The sequence below is a fragment of the Carassius carassius genome, chromosome 28 (genome assembly GCF_963082965.1).
Source record: "Carassius carassius chromosome 28, fCarCar2.1, whole genome shotgun sequence".
NCBI classification, from domain to species: Eukaryota; Metazoa; Chordata; class Actinopteri; order Cypriniformes; family Cyprinidae; genus Carassius; species Carassius carassius.
The window spans coordinates 18,014,039-18,030,079 of NC_081782.1; the positions used below are offsets into that span (position 1 = coordinate 18,014,039).

The 16,041-nt window shown below is 48.6% G+C and overlaps 37 non-coding genes across 37 annotated transcripts; all 37 read left to right on the forward strand.

The window, feature by feature from the left end:
• The first annotated feature begins 6 nt into the window (after nt 1-6).
• On the forward strand, nt 7-80 carry trnat-ugu (transfer RNA threonine (anticodon UGU)). Its single transcript has one exon. It is a non-coding gene; the product is annotated as a tRNA-Thr (tRNA).
• A 180-nt stretch (nt 81-260) lies between these two features.
• trnar-ucu (transfer RNA arginine (anticodon UCU)) lies at nt 261-350 on the forward strand. The gene is given in 2 exon segments: nt 261-297; nt 315-350. It is a non-coding gene; the product is annotated as a tRNA-Arg (tRNA).
• A 114-nt stretch (nt 351-464) lies between these two features.
• trnat-agu (transfer RNA threonine (anticodon AGU)) lies at nt 465-538 on the forward strand. Its single transcript has one exon. It is a non-coding gene; the product is annotated as a tRNA-Thr (tRNA).
• Nucleotides 539-1,002: 464 nt separating this feature from the next.
• Nucleotides 1,003-1,076, forward strand: trnat-cgu (transfer RNA threonine (anticodon CGU)). Its single transcript has one exon. It is a non-coding gene; the product is annotated as a tRNA-Thr (tRNA).
• A 590-nt stretch (nt 1,077-1,666) lies between these two features.
• Nucleotides 1,667-1,740, forward strand: trnat-ugu (transfer RNA threonine (anticodon UGU)). Its single transcript has one exon. It is a non-coding gene; the product is annotated as a tRNA-Thr (tRNA).
• Nucleotides 1,741-1,919: 179 nt separating this feature from the next.
• On the forward strand, nt 1,920-2,009 carry trnar-ucu (transfer RNA arginine (anticodon UCU)). The gene is given in 2 exon segments: nt 1,920-1,956; nt 1,974-2,009. It is a non-coding gene; the product is annotated as a tRNA-Arg (tRNA).
• A 114-nt stretch (nt 2,010-2,123) lies between these two features.
• Nucleotides 2,124-2,197, forward strand: trnat-agu (transfer RNA threonine (anticodon AGU)). The gene has a single exon. It is a non-coding gene; the product is annotated as a tRNA-Thr (tRNA).
• Nucleotides 2,198-2,673: 476 nt separating this feature from the next.
• trnat-cgu (transfer RNA threonine (anticodon CGU)) lies at nt 2,674-2,747 on the forward strand. Its single transcript has one exon. It is a non-coding gene; the product is annotated as a tRNA-Thr (tRNA).
• Nucleotides 2,748-3,336: 589 nt separating this feature from the next.
• Nucleotides 3,337-3,410, forward strand: trnat-ugu (transfer RNA threonine (anticodon UGU)). The gene has a single exon. It is a non-coding gene; the product is annotated as a tRNA-Thr (tRNA).
• A 180-nt stretch (nt 3,411-3,590) lies between these two features.
• trnar-ucu (transfer RNA arginine (anticodon UCU)) lies at nt 3,591-3,680 on the forward strand. The gene is given in 2 exon segments: nt 3,591-3,627; nt 3,645-3,680. It is a non-coding gene; the product is annotated as a tRNA-Arg (tRNA).
• Nucleotides 3,681-3,792: 112 nt separating this feature from the next.
• On the forward strand, nt 3,793-3,866 carry trnat-agu (transfer RNA threonine (anticodon AGU)). Its single transcript has one exon. It is a non-coding gene; the product is annotated as a tRNA-Thr (tRNA).
• A 588-nt stretch (nt 3,867-4,454) lies between these two features.
• trnat-ugu (transfer RNA threonine (anticodon UGU)) lies at nt 4,455-4,528 on the forward strand. Its single transcript has one exon. It is a non-coding gene; the product is annotated as a tRNA-Thr (tRNA).
• A 180-nt stretch (nt 4,529-4,708) lies between these two features.
• Nucleotides 4,709-4,798, forward strand: trnar-ucu (transfer RNA arginine (anticodon UCU)). Its single transcript is given in 2 exon segments — nt 4,709-4,745; nt 4,763-4,798. It is a non-coding gene; the product is annotated as a tRNA-Arg (tRNA).
• Nucleotides 4,799-4,912: 114 nt separating this feature from the next.
• Nucleotides 4,913-4,986, forward strand: trnat-agu (transfer RNA threonine (anticodon AGU)). Its single transcript has one exon. It is a non-coding gene; the product is annotated as a tRNA-Thr (tRNA).
• Nucleotides 4,987-6,114: 1,128 nt separating this feature from the next.
• trnat-ugu (transfer RNA threonine (anticodon UGU)) lies at nt 6,115-6,188 on the forward strand. Its single transcript has one exon. It is a non-coding gene; the product is annotated as a tRNA-Thr (tRNA).
• A 179-nt stretch (nt 6,189-6,367) lies between these two features.
• trnar-ucu (transfer RNA arginine (anticodon UCU)) lies at nt 6,368-6,457 on the forward strand. The gene is given in 2 exon segments: nt 6,368-6,404; nt 6,422-6,457. It is a non-coding gene; the product is annotated as a tRNA-Arg (tRNA).
• Nucleotides 6,458-6,571: 114 nt separating this feature from the next.
• trnat-agu (transfer RNA threonine (anticodon AGU)) lies at nt 6,572-6,645 on the forward strand. Its single transcript has one exon. It is a non-coding gene; the product is annotated as a tRNA-Thr (tRNA).
• A 736-nt stretch (nt 6,646-7,381) lies between these two features.
• trnat-ugu (transfer RNA threonine (anticodon UGU)) lies at nt 7,382-7,455 on the forward strand. The gene has a single exon. It is a non-coding gene; the product is annotated as a tRNA-Thr (tRNA).
• A 182-nt stretch (nt 7,456-7,637) lies between these two features.
• trnar-ucu (transfer RNA arginine (anticodon UCU)) lies at nt 7,638-7,727 on the forward strand. The gene is given in 2 exon segments: nt 7,638-7,674; nt 7,692-7,727. It is a non-coding gene; the product is annotated as a tRNA-Arg (tRNA).
• Nucleotides 7,728-7,839: 112 nt separating this feature from the next.
• trnat-agu (transfer RNA threonine (anticodon AGU)) lies at nt 7,840-7,913 on the forward strand. The gene has a single exon. It is a non-coding gene; the product is annotated as a tRNA-Thr (tRNA).
• A 588-nt stretch (nt 7,914-8,501) lies between these two features.
• On the forward strand, nt 8,502-8,575 carry trnat-ugu (transfer RNA threonine (anticodon UGU)). The gene has a single exon. It is a non-coding gene; the product is annotated as a tRNA-Thr (tRNA).
• Nucleotides 8,576-8,755: 180 nt separating this feature from the next.
• trnar-ucu (transfer RNA arginine (anticodon UCU)) lies at nt 8,756-8,845 on the forward strand. Its single transcript is given in 2 exon segments — nt 8,756-8,792; nt 8,810-8,845. It is a non-coding gene; the product is annotated as a tRNA-Arg (tRNA).
• A 114-nt stretch (nt 8,846-8,959) lies between these two features.
• trnat-agu (transfer RNA threonine (anticodon AGU)) lies at nt 8,960-9,033 on the forward strand. Its single transcript has one exon. It is a non-coding gene; the product is annotated as a tRNA-Thr (tRNA).
• Nucleotides 9,034-9,498: 465 nt separating this feature from the next.
• Nucleotides 9,499-9,572, forward strand: trnat-cgu (transfer RNA threonine (anticodon CGU)). The gene has a single exon. It is a non-coding gene; the product is annotated as a tRNA-Thr (tRNA).
• Nucleotides 9,573-10,162: 590 nt separating this feature from the next.
• Nucleotides 10,163-10,236, forward strand: trnat-ugu (transfer RNA threonine (anticodon UGU)). The gene has a single exon. It is a non-coding gene; the product is annotated as a tRNA-Thr (tRNA).
• Nucleotides 10,237-10,416: 180 nt separating this feature from the next.
• Nucleotides 10,417-10,505, forward strand: trnar-ucu (transfer RNA arginine (anticodon UCU)). The gene is given in 2 exon segments: nt 10,417-10,452; nt 10,470-10,505. It is a non-coding gene; the product is annotated as a tRNA-Arg (tRNA).
• Nucleotides 10,506-10,617: 112 nt separating this feature from the next.
• Nucleotides 10,618-10,691, forward strand: trnat-agu (transfer RNA threonine (anticodon AGU)). Its single transcript has one exon. It is a non-coding gene; the product is annotated as a tRNA-Thr (tRNA).
• Nucleotides 10,692-11,824: 1,133 nt separating this feature from the next.
• Nucleotides 11,825-11,898, forward strand: trnat-ugu (transfer RNA threonine (anticodon UGU)). Its single transcript has one exon. It is a non-coding gene; the product is annotated as a tRNA-Thr (tRNA).
• Nucleotides 11,899-12,078: 180 nt separating this feature from the next.
• On the forward strand, nt 12,079-12,168 carry trnar-ucu (transfer RNA arginine (anticodon UCU)). Its single transcript is given in 2 exon segments — nt 12,079-12,115; nt 12,133-12,168. It is a non-coding gene; the product is annotated as a tRNA-Arg (tRNA).
• Nucleotides 12,169-12,282: 114 nt separating this feature from the next.
• Nucleotides 12,283-12,356, forward strand: trnat-agu (transfer RNA threonine (anticodon AGU)). Its single transcript has one exon. It is a non-coding gene; the product is annotated as a tRNA-Thr (tRNA).
• A 1,140-nt stretch (nt 12,357-13,496) lies between these two features.
• Nucleotides 13,497-13,570, forward strand: trnat-ugu (transfer RNA threonine (anticodon UGU)). The gene has a single exon. It is a non-coding gene; the product is annotated as a tRNA-Thr (tRNA).
• A 180-nt stretch (nt 13,571-13,750) lies between these two features.
• trnar-ucu (transfer RNA arginine (anticodon UCU)) lies at nt 13,751-13,840 on the forward strand. The gene is given in 2 exon segments: nt 13,751-13,787; nt 13,805-13,840. It is a non-coding gene; the product is annotated as a tRNA-Arg (tRNA).
• A 114-nt stretch (nt 13,841-13,954) lies between these two features.
• On the forward strand, nt 13,955-14,028 carry trnat-agu (transfer RNA threonine (anticodon AGU)). Its single transcript has one exon. It is a non-coding gene; the product is annotated as a tRNA-Thr (tRNA).
• A 477-nt stretch (nt 14,029-14,505) lies between these two features.
• On the forward strand, nt 14,506-14,579 carry trnat-cgu (transfer RNA threonine (anticodon CGU)). The gene has a single exon. It is a non-coding gene; the product is annotated as a tRNA-Thr (tRNA).
• A 591-nt stretch (nt 14,580-15,170) lies between these two features.
• trnat-ugu (transfer RNA threonine (anticodon UGU)) lies at nt 15,171-15,244 on the forward strand. Its single transcript has one exon. It is a non-coding gene; the product is annotated as a tRNA-Thr (tRNA).
• Nucleotides 15,245-15,424: 180 nt separating this feature from the next.
• On the forward strand, nt 15,425-15,514 carry trnar-ucu (transfer RNA arginine (anticodon UCU)). Its single transcript is given in 2 exon segments — nt 15,425-15,461; nt 15,479-15,514. It is a non-coding gene; the product is annotated as a tRNA-Arg (tRNA).
• Nucleotides 15,515-15,628: 114 nt separating this feature from the next.
• trnat-agu (transfer RNA threonine (anticodon AGU)) lies at nt 15,629-15,702 on the forward strand. Its single transcript has one exon. It is a non-coding gene; the product is annotated as a tRNA-Thr (tRNA).
• Nucleotides 15,703-16,041: the final 339 nt, after the last annotated feature.

A 16,041-nucleotide genomic window follows, 5' to 3' on the forward strand; every position in this document is an offset into this window, starting at 1 on the left:
CAGCAAGGTGCCGTGGCTTAGCTGGTCAAAACGCTTGTCTTGTAAACAGGAGATCCTGGGTTCGATTTCCAGCGGTGCCTTTTAACAGGTGGCTCTGCTCTGTGGGTTCTTTCTTGGAAAGGAAGCCCTTACAGATCCTCCACTTTTCCAACCACATACCAATTGCAGAGAGAGCCACATATCTTGTCCTTCCCGCTCCCCAAATGCCTGAACTCAATTCAACGGACTGGCACAAGCCAGGAAAAAAAAGCTCCACACATGGCTCTGTGGCGCAATGGATAGCGCATTGGACTTCTAGACTGCCAAATGAGGCCATTCAAAGGTTGTGGGTTCGAAACCCACCAGAGTCGTTACTTTTGGCATTCTGTTAATGGCGGTTGGCCAACAAACACATATTTTCTCTGGCCACCCCTCCAGAGTTATAAACCTCTAAGTCTCACTTTCTTACTGGGTACATGCAAGTTGGTGCTGTGGCTTAGTTGGTTAAAGCGCCTGTCTAGTAAACAGGAGATCCTGGGTTCGAATCCCAGCGGTGCCTTTGCTGGTGATCAAGTGCCGCCTTGGGCTGTAAGGTTTTGCTCTCTGTAAAAAGGGGGTGCAGAGGAGTGCTAGAACAGCATGCAATTTGATTTGCGAACCACCCCTGAGATGCTGCCCAGAGTCATCTCAGCAATGCAGCATGGCTCAGCTGGTCAAAGAGCTTGCCTTGCAAACACGTGATCCTTGGTTTAGGACTGCTGCAAGCCTGGAAGGAGCTACTGCATGTGGCGCAGAGTGTAGTGCATTGGACTATTAGTCTGCGGTTTGACACCATATGAAGTTTGTGGGTTTGAGTCAAAACAGATTGGTGACTTCTGGCCTTTCGTTTATCATTAAATTGCACTCGTATGCCCTCGTGCAACAGAAAGTTGTGAAAAATCTCATAAGCTGACCAGCCCGTGAACATTTGTCCTCACTGCTGGATATTTTGATAAACTTACTCACCATCTGAGTGCTCTGCTTGGTGCTGTGGCTTAGTTGGTTAAAGCGTCTGTCTCGTTAACAGGAGATCCTGGATTCAAATCCCAGCGGTGCCTTCAGTATCCCTTGTGTGCCTCAAGCATGTGCTTTTCTGAGATCGGACTGCAAACAGGGATAGCAAAGGCAGCAGGCAGTTCCATTTCCAAATCAGATCCTGATAATGCTGACGCTCTTTTGAACAGGTCAACAGTTGCTGACAGGCTCTGTGGCACAATAGATAGCAAACTGGACTTCTAGACTGCCAGAAGAGGGCATTCAAAGGTTAACTAATGGCACTTGGCCAACAATCCCAGAGGCTAGCTGGCCACCCCGAATAAGTTGTCAAAAAAAAACATTTTGGGCTGTGCAGAGCCTGGCCGTTGGCCTCTTATCTGGATGCTTTAATCCTCTAAGTGCCGCTCCCTGGGAGAGTGTGTGCAGGTTGGCGCCGTGGCTTAGTTGGTTAAAGCTTGTGTCGTAAATAGGACATACTGAATTCAAATCCCAGCACTGTCTTTGCTGGTAATCAAACACCACCTTGGGTTGTGTGGTTTTGCTTTGCGCAATCAGGCGGTACAGAGGAGCGTCAGAGCAGCATGCAATTTCATTTGTCAACCACCCCTCAGCTGCTGCCGAAGAATTCTGACCCAAGTCAACAATACAGCAAGGCGCCGTGGCTTAGCTGGTCAAAGCGCTTGTCTTGTAAACAGGAGATCCTGGGTTCGATTCCCAGCGGTGCCTTTTAACAGGTGGCTCTGCTCTGTGGGTTCTTTCTTGGAAAGGAAGCCCTTACAGATCCTCCACTTTTCCAACCACAAACCAATTGCAGAGAGACCCACATATCTTGTCCTTCCTACTCCCCAAATGCCTGAACTCAATTCAACGAACTGGCACAAGCCAGGAAAAAACACTCCACACATGTCTCTGTGGCGCAATGGATAGCGCATTGGACTTCTAGACTGCCAGATGAGGCCATTTAAAGGTTGTGGGTTCGAGTCCCACCGGAGTCGTTACATTTGGCATTCTGTTAATGGCGCTTGGCCAACAAACACATATTCTCCCTGGCCACCCCTCCAGAGTTATAAAACTCTAAGTCTCACTTTCTTAGTTGGCACATGCAAGTTGGTGCTGTGGCTAAGTTGGTTAAAGCGCCTATCTAGTAAACAGGAGGTCCTGGGTTTGAATCCCAGCGGTGCCTTTGCTGGTGATCAAGTGCCGCCTTGGGCTGTGAGGTTTTGCTCTCTGTAAAAGGGGGTGCAGAGGAGTGCTAGAGCAGCATGCAATTTAATTTACGAACCACCCCTCAGATGCTGCCGAAGAATGCTGCCCAGAGTCATCTCAGCAATGCAGCATGGCTCAGCTGGTCAAAGAGCTTGCCTTGCAAACACGTGATCCTTGGTTTAGGACTGCTGCAAGCCTGGAAGGAGCTACTGCATGTGGCGCAGAGTGTAGTGCATTGGACTATTAGTCTGCGGTTTGAGACCATATGAAGTTTGTGGGTTTGAGTCAAAACAGATTTGTGACTTCTGGCCTTTCGTTTATCATTAAATTGCACGCTTATGCCCTCGGGCAACAGAAAGTTGTGAAAAATCTCATAAGCTTACCAGCCCGTGGACCTTTGTCCTCACTGCTGGATATTTTGATAAACTTACTCACCATCTGAGTGCTCTGCTTGGTGCTGTGGCGTAGTTGGTTAAAGCGTCTGTCTCGTAAACAGAAGATCCTGGGTTCAAATCCCAGTGGTGCTTTCAGTATCCCTTGTGTGCCTCAAGCATGTGCTTTTCTGAGATCGGACTGCAAACAGGGATAGCAAAGGCAGCAGGCAATTCCATTTCCAAATCAGATCCTGATAATGCTGATGCTCTTTTGAACAGGTCAACAGTTGCTAACAGGCTCTGTGGCACAATAGATAGCAAACTGGACTTCTAGACTGCCAGATGAGGGCATTCAAAGGTTAACTAATGGCACTTGGCCAACAATCCCAGAGGCTAGCTGGCCACCCCGAATCAGTTGTCAAAAAAAACATTTTGGGCTGTGCAGAGCCTGGCCGTTGGCCTCTTATCTGGATGCTTTAATCCTCTAAGTGCCGCTCCCTGGGAGAGTGTGTGCAGGTTGGCGCCGTGGCTTAGTTGGTTAAAGCTTGTGTCGTAAATCGGACATACTGAATTCAAATCCCAGCACTGTCTTTGCTGGTAATCAAACACCACCTTGGGTTGTGTGGTTTTGCTTTGCTCAATCAGGCGGTACAGAGGAGCGTCAGAGCAGCATGCGATTTCATTTGTCAACCACCCCTCAGCTGCTGCCGAAGAATTCTGACCCAAGTCAACAATACAGCAAGGCGCCGTGGCTTAGCTGGTCAAAGCGCTTGTCTTGTAAACAGGAGATCCTGGGTTTGATTCCCAGCGGTGCCTTTTAACAGGTGGCTCTGCTCTGTGGGTTCTTTCTTGGAAAGGAAGCCCTTACAGATCCTCCACTTTTCCAACCACATACCAATTGCAGAGAGACCCACATATCTTGTCCTTCCCGCTCCCCAAATGCCTGAACTCAATTCAACGAACTGGCACAAGCCAGGAAAAAAACGCTCCACACATGGCTCTGTGGCGCAATGGATAGCGCATTGGACTTCTAGACTGCCAGATGAGGCCATTCAAAGGTTGTGGGTTCGAGTCCCACCAGAGTCGTTACTTTTGGCATTCTGTTAATGGCGCTTGACCAACAAACACATATGCTCTCTGGCCACCCCTCCAGTTATAAAACTCTAAGTCTCACTTTCTTACTGGGTACATGCAAGTTGGTGCTGTGGCTTAGTTGGTTAAAGCGCCTGTCTAGTAAACAGGAGATCCTGGATTCAAATCCCAGCAGTGCTTTCAGTATCCCTTGTGTGCCTCAAGCATGTGCTTTTCTGAGATCGGACTGCAAACAGGGATAGCAAAGGCAGCAGGCAATTCCATTTCCAAATCAGATCCTGATAATGCTGATGCTCTTTTGAACAGGTCAACAGTTGCTAACAGGCTCTGTGGCACAATAGATAGCAAACTGGACTTCTAGACTGCCAGATGAGGGCATTCAAAGGTTAACTAATGGCACTTGGCCAACAAACCCATAGGCTAGCTGGCCACCCCGAATCAGTTGTCAAAAAAACTATTTTAGGCTGTGCAGAGCCTGGCCGTTGGCCTCTTATCTGGATGCTTTAATCCTCTAAGTGCCGCTCCCTGGGACAGTGTGTGCAGATTGGCGCTGTGGCTTAGTTGGTTAAAGCTTGTGTCGAAAATAGAACATACTGAATTCAAATCCCAGCACTGTCTTTGCTGGTAATCAAACACCACCTTGGGTTGTGTGGTTTGCTTTGCGCAATCAGGCGGTACAGAGGAGCGTCAGAGCAGCATGCGATTTCATTTGTCAACCACCCCTCAGCTGCTGCCGAAGAATTCTGACCCAAGTCAACGATACAGCAAGGTGCCGTGGCTTAGCTGGTCAAAACGCTTGTCTTGTAAACAGGAGATCCTGGGTTCGATTCCCAGCGGTGCCTTTTAACAGGTGGCTCTGCTCTGTGGGTTCTTTCTTGGAAAGGAAGCCCTTACAGATCCTCCACTTTTCCAACCACATACCAATTGCAGAGAGACCCACATATCTTGTCCTTCCCGCTCCCCAAATGCCTGAACTCAATTCAACGGACTGGCACAAGCCAGGAAAAAAAAGCTCCACACATGGCTCTGTGGCGCAATGGATAGCGCATTGGACTTCTAGACTGCCAAATGAGGCCATTCAAAGGTTGTGGGTTCGAAACCCACCAGAGTCGTTACTTTTGGCATTCTGTTAATGGCGGTTGGCCAACAAACACATATTTTCTCTGGCCACCCCTCCAGAGTTATAAACCTCTAAGTCTCACTTTCTTACTGGGTACATGCAAGTTGGTGCTGTGGCTTAGTTGGTTAAAGCGCCTGTCTAGTAAACAGGAGATCCTGGGTTCGAATCCCAGCGGTGCCTTTGCTGGTGATCAAGTGCCGCCTTGGGCTGTAAGGTTTTGCTCTCTGTAAAAAGGGGGTGCAGAGGAGTGCTAGAACAGCATGCAATTTGATTTGCGAACCACCCCTGAGATGCTGCCCAGAGTCATCTCAGCAATGCAGCATGGCTCAGCTGGTCAAAGAGCTTGCCTTGCAAACACGTGATCCTTGGTTTAGGACTGCTGCAAGCCTGGAAGGAGCTACTGCATGTGGCGCAGAGTGTAGTGCATTGGACTATTAGTCTGCGGTTTGACACCATATGAAGTTTGTGGGTTTGAGTCAAAACAGATTGGTGACTTCTGGCCTTTCGTTTATCATTAAATTGCACTCTTATGCCCTCGTGCAACAGAAAGTTGTGAAAAATCTCATAAGCTGACCAGCCCGTGGACATTTGTCCTCACTGCTGGATATTTTGATAAACTTACTCACCATCTGAGTGCTCTGCTTGGTGCTGTGGTTTAGTTGGTTAAAGCGTCTGTCTCGTTAACAGGAGATCCTGGATTCAAATCCCAGCGGTGCCTTCAGTATCCCTTGTGTGCCTCAAGCATGTGCTTTTCTGAGATCGGACTGCAAACAGGGATAGCAAAGGCAGCAGGCAGTTCCATTTCCAAATCAGATCCTGATAATGCTGACGCTCTTTTGAACAGGTCAACAGTTGCTGACAGGCTCTGTGACACAATAGATAGCAAACTGGACTTCTAGACTGCCAGAAGAGGGCATTCAAAGGTTAACTAATGGCACTTGGCCAACAATCCCAGAGGCTAGCTGGCCACCCCGAATAAGTTGTCAAAAAAAAACATTTTGGGCTGTGCAGAGCCTGGCCGTTGGCCTCTTATCTGGATGCTTTAATCCTCTAAGTGCCGCTCCCTGGGAGAGTGTGTGCAGGTTGGCGCCGTGGCTTAGTTGGTTAAAGCTTGTGTCGTAAATAGGACATACTGAATTCAAATCCCAGCACTGTCTTTGCTGGTAATCAAACACCACCTTGGGTTGTGTGGTTTTGCTTTGCGCAATCAGGCGGTACAGAGGAGCGTCAGAGCAGCATGCGATTTCATTTGTCAACCACCCCTCAGCTGCTGCCGAAGAATTCTGACCCAAGTCAACATTACAGCAAGGCGCCGTGGCTTAGCTGGTCAAAGCGCTTGTCTTGTAAACAGGAGATCCTGGGTTCGATTCCCAGCGGTGCCTTTTAACAGGTGGCTCTGCTCTGTGGGTCCTTTCTTGGAAAGGAAGCCCTTACAGATCCTCCACTTTTCCAACCACAAACCAATTGCAGAGAGACCCACATATCTTGTCCTTCCTACTCCCCAAATGCCTGAACTCAATTCAACGAACTGGCACAAGCCAGGAAAAAACACTCCACACATGTCTCTGTGGCGCAATGGATAGCGCATTGGACTTCTAGACTGCCAGATGAGGCCATTTAAAGGTTGTGGGTTCGAGTCCCACCGGAGTCGTTACATTTGGCATTCTGTTAATGGCGCTTGGCCAACAAACACATATTCTCTCTGGCCACCCCTCCAGAGTTATAAAACTCTAAGTCTCACTTTCTTAGTGGGTACATGCAAGTTGGTGCTGTGGCTAAGTTGGTTAAAGCGCCTATCTAGTAAACAGGAGGTCCTGGGTTTGAATCCCAGCGGTGCCTTTGCTGGTGATCAAGTGCCGCCTTGGGCTGTGAGGTTTTGCTCTCTGTAAAAGGGGGTGCAGAGGAGTGCTAGAGCAGCATGCAATTTAATTTACGAACCACCCCTCAGATGCTGCCGAAGAATGCTGCCCAGAGTCATCTCAGCAATGCAGCATGGCTCAGCTGGTCAAAGAGCTTGCCTTGCAAACACGTGATCCTTGGTTTAGGACTGCTGCAAGCCTGGAAGGAGCTACTGCATGTGGCGCAGAGTGTAGTGCATTGGACTATTAGTCTGCGGTTTGAGACCATATGAAGTTTGTGGGTTTGAGTCAAAACAGATTTGTGACTTCTGGCCTTTCGTTTATCATTAAATTGCACGCTTATGCCCTCGGGCAACAGAAAGTTGTGAAAAATCTCATAAGCTTACCAGCCCGTGGACCTTTGTCCTCACTGCTGGATATTTTGATAAACTTACTCACCATCTGAGTGCTCTGCTTGGTGCTGTGGCGTAGTTGGTTAAAGCGTCTGTCTCGTAAACAGGAGATCCTGGGTTCAAATCCCAGTGGTGCTTTCAGTATCCCTTGTGTGCCTCAAGCATGTGAATTCAAATCCCAGCACTGTCTTTGCTGGTAATCAAACACCACCTTGGGTTGTGTGGTTTTGCTTTGCTCAATCAGGCGGTACAGAGGAGCGTCCATTTGTCAACCACCCCTCAGCTGCTGCCGAAGAATTCTGACCCAAGTCAACAATACAGCAAGGCGCCGTGGCTTAGCTGGTCAAAGCGCTTGTCTTGTAAACAGGAGATCCTGGGTTCGATTCCCAGCGGTGCCTTTTAACAGGTGGCTCTGCTCTGTGGGTTCTTTCTTGGAAAGGAAGCCCTTACAGATCCTCCACTTTTCCAACCACATACCAATTGCAGAGAGAGACCCACATATCTTGTCCTTCCTACTCCCCAAATGCCTGAACTCAATTCAACGAACTGGCACAAGCCAGGAAAAAAACGCTCCACACATGGCTCTGTGGCGCAATGGATAGCGCATTGGACTTCTAGACTGCCAGATGAGGCCATTCAAAGGTTGTGGGTTCGAGTCCCACCAGAGTCGTTACTTTTGGCATTCTGTTAATGGCGCTTGACCAACAAACACAGATGCTCTCTGGCCACCCCTCCAGTTATAAAACTCTAAGTCTCACTTTCTTACTGGGTACATGCAAGTTGGTGCTGTGGCTTAGTTGGTTAAAGCGCCTGTCTAGTAAACAGGAGATCCTGGATTCAAATCCCAGCGGTGCTTTCAGTATCCCTTGTGTGCCTCAAGCATGTGCTTTTCTGAGATCGGACTGCAAACAGGGATAGCAAAGGCAGCAGGCAATTCCATTTCCAAATCAGATCCTGATAATGCTGATGCTCTTTTGAACAGGTCAACAGTTGCTAACAGGCTCTGTGGCACAATAGATAGCAAACTGGACTTCTAGACTGCCAGATGAGGGCATTCAAAGGTTAACTAATGGCACTTGGCCAACAAACCCATAGGCTAGCTGGCCACCCCGAATCAGTTGTCAAAAAAACTATTTTAGGCTGTGCAGAGCCTGGCCGTTGGCCTCTTATCTGGATGCTTTAATCCTCTAAGTGCCGCTCCCTGGGACAGTGTGTGCAGATTGGCGCTGTGGCTTAGTTGGTTAAAGCTTGTGTCGAAAATAGAACATACTGAATTCAAATCCCAGCACTGTCTTTGCTGGTAATCAAACACCACCTTGGGTTGTGTGGTTTGCTTTGCGCAATCAGGCGGTACAGAGGAGCGTCAGAGCAGCATGCGATTTCATTTGTCAACCACCCCTCAGCTGCTGCCGAAGAATTCTGACCCAAGTCAACGATACAGCAAGGTGCCGTGGCTTAGCTGGTCAAAACGCTTGTCTTGTAAACAGGAGATCCTGGGTTCGATTCCCAGCGGTGCCTTTTAACAGGTGGCTCTGCTCTGTGGGTTCTTTCTTGGAAAGGAAGCCCTTACAGATCCTCCACTTTTCCAACCACATACCAATTGCAGAGAGACCCACATATCTTGTCCTTCCCGCTCCCCAAATGCCTGAACTCAATTCAACGGACTGGCACAAGCCAGGAAAAAAAAGCTCCACACATGGCTCTGTGGCGCAATGGATAGCGCATTGGACTTCTAGACTGCCAGATGAGGCCATTCAAAGGTTGTGTGTTCGAGTCCCACCAGAGTCGTTACTTTTGGCATTCTGTTAATGGCGGTTGGCCAACAAACACATATTTTCTCTGGCCACCCCTCCAGAGTTATAAACCTCTAAGTCTCACTTTCTTACTGGGTACATGCAAGTTGGTGCTGTGGCTTAGTTGGTTAAAGCGCCTGTCTAGTAAACAGGAGATCCTGGATTCGAATCCCAGCGGTGCCTTTGCTGGTGAACAAGTGCCGCCTTGGGCTGTAAGGTTTTGCTCTCTGTAAAAAGGGGGTGCAGAGGAGTGCTAGAGCAGCATGCAATTTAATTTGCGAACCACCCCTCAGATGCTGCCCAGAGTCATCTCAGCAATGCAGCATGGCTCAGCTGGTCAAAGAGCTTGCCTTGGCAAACACGTGATCCTTGGTTTAGGACTGCTGCAAGCCTGGAAGGAGCTACTGCATGTGGCGCAGAGTGTAGTGCATTGGACTATTAGTCTGCGGTTTGACACCACATGAAGTTTGTGGGTTTGAGTCAAAACAGATTGGTGACTTCTGGCCTTTCGTTTATCATTAAATTGCACTCTTATGCCCTCGTGCAACAGAAAGTTGTGAAAAATCTCATAAGCTGACCAGCCCGTGGACATTTGTCCTCACTGCTGGATATTTTGATAAACTTACTCACCATCTGAGCGCTCTGCTTGGTGCTGTGGCTTAATTGGTTAAAGCGTCTGTCTCGTAAACAGGAGATCCTGGATTCAAATCCCAGCGGTGCCTTCAGTATCCCTTGTGTGCCTCAAGCATGTGCTTTTCTGAGATCGGACTGCAAACAGGGATAGCAAAGGCAGCAGGCAATTCCATTTCCAAATCAGATCCTGATAATGCTGACGCTCTTTTGAACAGGTCAACAGTTGCTGACAGGCTCTGTGGCACAATAGATAGCAAACTGGACTTCTAGACTGCCAGATGAGGGCATTCAAAGGTTAACTAATGGCACTTGGCCAACAATCCCAGAGGCTAGTTGGCCACCCCGAATCAGTTGTCAAAAAAAAACATTTTGGGCTGTGCAGAGCCTGGCCGTTGGCCTCTTATCTGGATGCTTTAATCCTCTAAGTGCCGCTCCCTGGGAGAGTGTGTGCAGGTTGGCGCCGTGGCTTAGTTGGTTAAAGCTTGTGTCGTAAATAGGACATATTGAATTCAAATCCCAGCACTGTCTTTGCTGGTAATCAAACACCACCTTGGGTTATGTGGTTTTGCTTTGCGCAATCAGGCGGTACAGAGGAGCGTCAGAGCAGCATGCGATTTCATTTGTCAACCACCCCTCATGTGCTGCTGAAGAATTCTGACCCAAGTCAACAATACAGCAAGGCGCCGTGGCTTAGCTGGTCAAAGCGCTTGTCTTGTAAACAGGAGGTCCTGGGTTCGATTCCCAGCGGTGCCTTTTAACAGGTGGCTCTGCTCTGTGGGTTCTTTCTTGGAAAGGAAGCCCTTACAGATCCTCCACCTTTCCAACCACATACCAATTGCAGAGAGACCCACATATCTTGTCCTTCCCGCTCCCGAAATGCCTGAACTCAATTCAACGAACTGGCACAAGCCAGGAAAAAAACACTCCACACATGGCTCAGTGGCGCAATGGTAGCGCATTGGACTTCTAGACTGCCAGATGATGCCATTCAAAGGTTGTGGGTTCGAGTTCCACCAGAGTCGTTACTTTTGGCATTCTGTTAATGGTGCTTGACCAACAAACACATATGCTCTCTGGCCACCCCTCCAGTTATAAAACTCTAAGTCTCACTTTCTTACTGTGTACATGCAAGTTGGTGCTGTGGCTTAGTTGGTTAAAGCGCCTGTCTAGTAAACAGGGGATCCTAGGTTCGAATCCCAGCAGTGACTTTGCTGGTGTTCAAGTGCTTCCTTGGGCTTTGAGGTTTTGCTCTCCGTAAAAAGGGGGTGCAGAGGAGTGCTAGAGCAGCATGCAATTTAATTTGCGAACCACCCCCTCAGATGCTGCCGAAGAATGCTGCCCAGAGTCATCTCAACAATGCAGCATGGCTCAACTGGTCAAAGAGCTTGCCTTGCAAACAAGTGATCCTTCGTTTAGGACTGCTGCAAGCCTGGAAGGACCTACTGCATGTGGCGCAGAGAGTAGCGCATTGGACTCTTAGTCTGCGGTTTGAGGCAATATTAAATTTGTGGGTTTGAGTCAAAACAGATTGGTGACTTCTGGCCTTTCGTTTATCATTAAATTGCGCGCTTATGCCCTCGGGCAACAGAAAGTTGTGAAAAATCTCATAAGCTGACCAGCCCTTGGAACTTTGTCCTCACCGCTGAATGTTTTGATCAACTTACTCACCCTCCCAGTGCTATGCTTGGCACCGTGGCTTAGTTGGTTAAAGGGTCTGTCTAGTAAACAGGAGATCCTTGGTTCAAATCCCAGCTGTGCCTTAATCATGTACTCTTCTGAGATCGGACAGCAAACAGGGATAGCAAAGGCAGCAGGCGATTCTATTTCCAAACCAGATCCTGATAATGCTGACACTCTTTTGAACAGGTAAACTGTTGCTGACAGGCTCTGTGGCACAATAGATAGCAAACTGGACTTCTAGACTGCCAGATGAGGCCATTCAAAGGTTAACTAATGGCACTTGGCCAACAAACCCAGAGGCTAGCTGGCCACCCCGAATCAGTTGTCAAAAAAAAAAACATTTTGGGCTGTGCAGAGCCTGGCCGTTGGCCTCTTATCTGGATGCTTTAATCCTCTAAGTGCCCCTCCATGAGAGAGTGTGTGCAGGTTGGCGCCGTGGCTTAGTTGGTTAAAGCTTGTGTTGTAAATAGGACATACTGAATTCAAATCCCAGCACTGTCTTTGCTGGTAATCAAACACCACCTTGGGTTGTGTGGCTGAGATCAGGCAACACAAGCGCTTTACACAATCAGGCGGTACAGAGGAGCAGCATGCGATTTCATTTGCCAACCACCCCTCAGCTGCTGCCGACGAATTCTGACCCAAGTCAGCAATGCAGAAGGGCGCCGTGGCTTAGCTGGTCAAAGCGCTTGCCTTGTAAACAGGAGATCCTGGGTTCGATTCCCAGCGGTGCCTTTTAACAGGTGGCTCTGCTCTGTGGGTTCTTTCTTGGAAAGGAAGCCCTTACAGATCCTCCACTTTTCCAACCACATTCCAATTGCAGAGAGACCCACATATCTTGTCCTTCCCGCTCCCCAAATGCCTGAACTGAATTCAACGGACTGGCACAAGCCAGGAAAAAAAAGCTCCACACATGGCTCTGTGGCGCAATGGATAGCGCGTTGGACTTCTAGACTGCCAGATGAGGCCATTCAAAGGTTGTGTGTTCGAGTCCCACCAGAGTCATTACTTTTGGCATTCTGTTAATGGCGGTTGGCCAACAAACACATAGTCTCTCTGGCCACCCCTCCAGAGTTATAAACCTCTAAGTCTCACTTTCTTACTGGGTACATGCAAGTTGGTGCTGAGGCTTAGTTGGTTAAAGTGCCTGTCTAGTAAACAGGAGATCCTGGGTTCGAATCCCAGCGGTGCCTTTGCTGGTGAACAAGTGCCGCCTTGGGCTGTAAGGTTTTGCTCTCTGTAAAAAGGGGGTGCAGAGGAGTGCTAGAGCAGCATGCAATTTAATTTGCGAACCACCCCTCAGATGCTGCTGAAGAATGCTGCCCAGAGTCATCTCAGCAATGCAGCATGGCTCAGCTGGTCAAAGAGCTTGCCTTGCAAACACGTGATCCTTGGTTTAGGACTGCTGCAAGCCTGGAAGGAGCTACTGCATGTGGCGCAGAGTATAGTGCATTGGACTATTAGTCTGCGGTTTGACACCATATGAAGTTTGTGGGTTTGAGTCAAAACAGATTGGTCACTTCTGGCCTTTCGTTTATCATTAAATTGCACTCTTATGCCCTCGTGCAACAGAAAGTTGTGAAAAATCTCATAAGCTGACCAGCCCGTGGACCTTTGTCCTCACTGCTGGATATTTTGATAAACTTACTCACCATCTGAGTGTACTGCTTGGTGCTGTGGCATAGTTGGTTAAAGCGTCTGTCTCGTAAACAGGAGATCCTGGATTCAAATCCCAGCGGTGCCTTCAGTATCCCTTGTGTGCCTCAAGCATGTGCTTTTCTGAGATCGGACTGCAAACAGGGATAGCAAAGGCAGCAGGCAATTCCATTTCCAAAATAGATCCTGATAATGCTGATGCTCTTTTGAACAGGTCAACAGTTGCTGACAGGCTCTGTGGCACAATAGATAGCAAACTGGACTTCTAGACTGCCAGATGAGGGCATTCAAAGGTTAACTAATGGCACTTGGCCAACAATCCCAGAGGCTAGCTGGCCACCCCGAATCAGTTGTCAAAAAAAACATTTTGGGCTGTGCAGAGCCTGGCCGTTGGCCTCTTATCTGGATGCTTTAATCCTCTAAGTGCCGCTCCCTGGGAGAGTGTGAGCAGGTTGGCGCCGTGGCTTAGTTGGTTAAAGCTTGTGTCGTAAATAGGACATACTGAATTCAAATCCCAGCACTGTCTTTGCTGGTAATCAAACACCACCTTGGGTTGTGTGATTTTGCTTTGCGCAATCAGGCGGTACAGAGGAGCGTCAGAGCAGCATGCGATTTCATTTGTCAACCACCCCTCAGCTGCTGCTGAAGAATTCTGACCCAAGTCAACAATACAGCAAGGCGCCGTGGCTAAGCTGGTTAAAGCGCTTGTCTTGTAAACAGGAGATCCTGGGTTCGATTCACAGCGGTGCCTTTTAACAGGGGGCTCTGCTCTGTGGGTTCTTTCTTGGAAAGGAAGCCCTTACAGATCCTCCACTTTTCCAACCACAAACCAATTGCAGAGAGACCCACATATCTTGTCCTTCCCACTCCCCAAATGCCTGAACTCAATTCAACGAACTGGCACAAGCCAGGAAACAAACGCTCCACACATGGCTCTGTGGCGCAATGGATAGCGCATTGGACTTCTAGACTGCCAGATGAGGCCATTCAAAGGTTGTGGGTTCGAGTCCCACCAGAGTCGTTACTTTTGGCATTCTGTTAATGGCGCTTGGCCAACAAACACATAGTCTCTCTGGCCACCCCTCTGGAGTTATAAAACTCTAAGTCTCACTTTCTTAGTAGGTACATGCAAGTTGGTGCTGTGGCTTAGTTGGTTAAAGCGCCTGTCTAGTAAACAGGAGATCTTGGGTTCGAATCCCAGCGGTGCCTTTGCTGGTGATCAAGTGCCGCCTTGGGCTGTGAGGTTTTGCTCTCTGTAAAAAGGGGGTGCAGAGGAGTGCTAGAGCAACATGCAATTTAATTTGCGAACCACCCCTCAGATGCTGCCGAAGAATGCGGCCCAGAGTCATCTCAGCAATGCAGCATGGCTCAGCTGGTCAAAGAGCTTGCCTTGCAAACACGTGATCCTTGGTTTAGGACTGCTGCAAGCCTGGAAGGAGCTACTGCATGTGGCGCAGAGTGTAGTGCATTGGACTATTAGTCTGCGGTTTGACACCATATGAAGTTTGTGGGTTTGAGTCAAAACAGATTGGTGACTTCTGGCCTTTCGTTTATCATTAAATTGCACTCTTATGCCGTCGTGCAACAGAAAGTTGTGAAAAATCTCATAAGCTGACCAGCCCGTGGACATTTGTCCTCACTGCTGGATATTTTGATAAACTTACTCACCATCTGAGTGTTCTGCTTGGTGCTGTGGCTTAGTTGGTTAAAGCGTCTGTCTCGTAAACAGGAGATCCTGGATTCAAATCCCAGCGGTGCCTTCAGTATCCCTTGTGTGCCTTAAGCATGTGCTTTTCTGAGATCGGACTGCAAACAGGGATAGCAAAGGCAGCAGGCAATTCCATTTCCAAATCAGATCCTGATAATGCTGACGCTCTTTTGAACAGGTCAGCAGTTGCTGACAGGCTCTGTGGCACAATAGATAGCAAACTGGACTTCTAGACTGCCAGATGAGGGCATTCAAAGGTCAACTAATGGCACTTGGCCAATAATCCCAGAAGCTAGCTGGCCACCCCGAATCAGTTGTCAAAAAAAAACATTTTGGGCTGTGCAGAGCCTGGCCGTTGGCCTCTTATCTGGATGCTTTAATCCTCTAAAATCCACTCCCTGGGAGAGTGTGTGCAGGTTGGCGCCGTGGCTTAGTTGGTTAAAGCTTGTGTCGTAAATAGGACATACTGAATTCAAATCCCAGCACTGTCTTTGCTGGTAATCAAACACCACCTTGGGTTGTGTGGTTTTTGCTTTGCGCAATCAGGCGGTACAGAGGAGCGTCAGAGCAGCATGCGATTTCATTTGTCAACCACCCCTCAGCTGCTGCCGAAGAATTCTGACCCAAGTCAACAATACAGCAAGGCGCCGTGGCTTAGCTGGTCAAAGCGCTTGTCTTGTAAACAGGAGATCCTGGGTTCGATTCCCAGCGGTGCCTTTTAACAGGTGGCTCTGCTCTGTGGGTTCTTTCTTGGAAAGGAAGCCCTTACAGATCCTCCACCTTTCCAACCACATACCAATTGCAGAGAGACCCACATATCTTGTCCTTCCCGCTCCCCAAATGCCTGAACTCAATTCAACGAACTGGCACAAGCCAGGAAAAAAACACTCCACACATGGCTCTGTGGCGCAATGGATAGCGCATTGGACTTCTAGACTGCCAGATGAGGCCATTCAAAGGTTGTGGGTTCGAGTCCCACCAGAGTCGTTACTTTTGGCATTCTGTTAATGGCGGTTGGCCAACAAACACATATTTTCTCTGGCCACCCCTCCAGAGTTATAAACCTCTAAGTCTCACTTTCTTACTGGGTACATGCAAGTTGGTGCTGTGGCTTAGTTGGTTAAAGCACCTGTCTAGTAAACAGGAGATCCTGGGTTCTAATCCCAGTGGTGCCTTTGCTGGTAATCAAGTGCCAACTTGGGCTGTGAGATTTTGCTCTCCGTAAAAAGGGGGTGAAGAGGAGCGCTAGGGCAGCATGCAATTAAATTTGCGAACCACCCCTTAGATGCTGCCGAAGAATACTGCCCAAAGTCTTCTCAGAAATGCAGCATGGCTCAGCTGGTCAAAGAGCTTGCCTTGCAAACAGGTGATCCTTGGTTTCGGACCACTGCAAGCCTTTAAGGAGCTACTGCATGTGGCGCAGAGTGTAGCGCATTGCACTGTTAGTCTGCGGTGTGAGCCCATATGAAGTTTGTGGGTTTGAGTCAAAACAGATTGTTGACTTCTGGCCTTTC